The sequence below is a fragment of the Mus pahari genome, chromosome 1 (assembly GCF_900095145.1).
Source record: "Mus pahari chromosome 1, PAHARI_EIJ_v1.1, whole genome shotgun sequence".
Classification (NCBI taxonomy): domain Eukaryota; kingdom Metazoa; phylum Chordata; class Mammalia; order Rodentia; family Muridae; genus Mus; species Mus pahari.
Window position 1 is genome coordinate 97,497,256 of NC_034590.1, and position 2,816 is coordinate 97,500,071.

The window sequence follows — 2,816 nt, forward strand, 5'->3', positions numbered from 1 at the left end:
GAGTGCTGGGATTAAAGGCGTGTGCCACCACGCCCGGCTATGCTGAGTTTTATGGCCCTAATGATCCTTCCATCATGGAGTCAGTTGTGCTAAGGTCTGGGCCGTGTTACAGGAGAGTTCACTTGTTTTGAGGTTGGGGAGCCTGTTGTGGTGGCAGAAGGACAATGACTCGAGTGAGGACACTGGCCCTGCCCTTGTCACTAGAAAATCCTGAAGGCTGTATCTACAGCCCTCTTAAGGGCTCAGGATGCTGAGCTATTGTGAAATGCTGTTCTCTTTGCATGACTTAGACACTGTCCTTTTGAACTCTGTTTCCTGGAAGCAGACCAGCATAAGATTGGACCATTTTCCATCGTGGACTGAAGAAGGGGCTCAGGAGGCTGCCTCTCCCCCAAGCTTGCCTTTATTTATTTATTTAAGACAGTGTTTCTCTGTGTAACTCTGACTGTCCAGAAACTCTCTCTATAGACCAGGCAGTCCTTGAACTCAGAAATCCGCCTGTCTCTGCCTCTGGAGTGTTGGGATTAAAGGCATGCACCACTACCACCCAACTATTTTTCATTTTAATTAATATATAATAGTTGTACGTATCAATGGGATACAACATACTTATGTGTGTATTTAACACATTAAAGACCCCCCCATGAGGGGCTCTAAAATGCAGTCAGTTTGTCTGCATTAATAATAAACTGCAAGCCACCAATAATGTGTTGGTGTCACAGAAAGAATTCAAAGCACTTCCCCTTGGTGTCAGTTAACTAAGAGGGATCCCAGATTTGAATTCATTGTTTCATTCTGTGTCTTTAATCCTCTGTCTGTTGTATGAATCTGAATTTGTGCCCGACTAAGGGCTGTCTTATAAATCTGTTTGTGTTTGCATCGGAGTCTCCGTGCGGCTGTGTCTGACCCTTACAAATGGCTTTGCTGTCTTTATTGAACAGTACTGAAAGCATCTTAAGGGGAGGGAATGAGGGACACTTTACAGACATCTTTAACAGTGTTACAAGACATTAAGTCACAGGTACCAGTTGGCCCCAAATGATCCAGATAAACAATCATTGTTTATCAAGTTTGTATTTGATAATACTCCTAAAAATTGTGTTCAACAGTGTGGTGGATTTTCATTTTGTAAGATTGCTTTTGACCTCTATTTTTGTGTTTTGAGTAAGTGATGGACATGTGCTGTTTTGGGTTAGGGTTTCAGAAGAGGACATAATTTAAGATTAAGCAGCGCATTCGCTTAGCCTTTGAAGCTGATTACAGGGAAACCCAAGGCGAGTAAGGCTGCTTGTTTCTTTTTCTTTTTTTCTTTTGTATTTAACTTTTAAATTCTTTGCCAGTTTCAGGTCATACACCACAATCCCACTCAATTCCCCCTCCCTTTGTACCTGCCCTCTGCCCTTGCAACCCCACCCCCCTCCCTCCAAAAAACAAATCTCATTGTGGAAGCTGTAGTGTGTGACAGCACATCTCACAGTAAACTCTTTTGTCCATACATCTTCACTTGCAAATGTTCACTGCAATGAGTCATTGGTCTGGTTCAAGGCCCCTGGCTCCTGCTATACTATCAATACTGGTTCATCACTGGGACTCCTCTCAGATAACCTATTGTGCCCTGGTTGGGGTGGAGGAGTTGCAGGTGAGCCAGCTCCGAGGGTGTGAGAAGGGGAGAGCTGGCCCAGCCTCTCACCTGTTGCAGCACTCAGGAGAGGCCCCCCCCCCCCCTGCACCTCACTTGGGCAGCAAAATAAAGCTGGCTCTGCTGGCGTGGTTAAGGGTGAGTGGGTCCCAGAGCATGAGAGTGGGAGAGGTGGCCCTGTTCCTTGCTGAATGTGGCACTGGGTGAGCTAGCTGGGGCAGTGCTGGAGAGCTCACCCTGGTGGTATGTGTGCAGAAGAGCTGGTTGGCTGACCAGCTCAGCTACCACCCAGAGGTCCCTGAGCTGGAACTTATCTGAACACCCTGTCCCAAAGGAGGGAGGAAGCCAACAGCCCTATACAGCTATAATGCTTATGAACTACAACAACGACCAGCATGGCAGATAACACTAAGGTGCAGTCTAGTAGTGGCACACATACCTTGGAGTTAGCCAACTACTCTGTAGCTGGACTTAAGACCCTTTCAACACAGGGAGACCACACCTGGTACTGGAAACCTAGCCAGCTACTCAGTGCTAGTGACATCATGGACCTCAGAGAACCTGCAATGACTTTACTAAACCAGCACAATCCCAACTACAATCTAAACATTTGTCCTTATCTTTGCAGGTAAGTATAGTCTTCACCCCTTATCAAGGAAACTTTCCAACATATGGAGACCACTACAGAGAACCACAACCTATTAAAATGCAGAGATATGGACCCCAGTCCTGATAGATAAATCTATAAAACAACTCCCACACTTAAGGTTCAGGGAACTTTTAGGAAGAGGAGGCAGAAAAATTGTAAGAGCCAGAGGATCAGGGAGTTTGCTGTGAGATTATGTCTCCTAGAAATGTCAGAAGCTGCACCCATATTCTCACCAACCTGGCTGGCTAAATTATGAGCTGAACAAGGACAGCGATAGATGTGCAGAAGTGGATGGGAGAAAGCACGTAAGGCCTCAACTACACACAAAGCATCTTAGGGTTCCCATTGCTGTGAAAAGATACCATGACCAAGGCAACTCTTTTAAAGGACAATATTTAACTGGTCTAGCTTACAGGTTTGGAGGTTCAGTCCATTATCATAGTGGCAGGATGCATGGCAGCATCCATGGGGCTGGAGGAGCTGAGAGTTCTGTATCTTGATTTGATTGCAGCCAGGAGAGACTGTCAC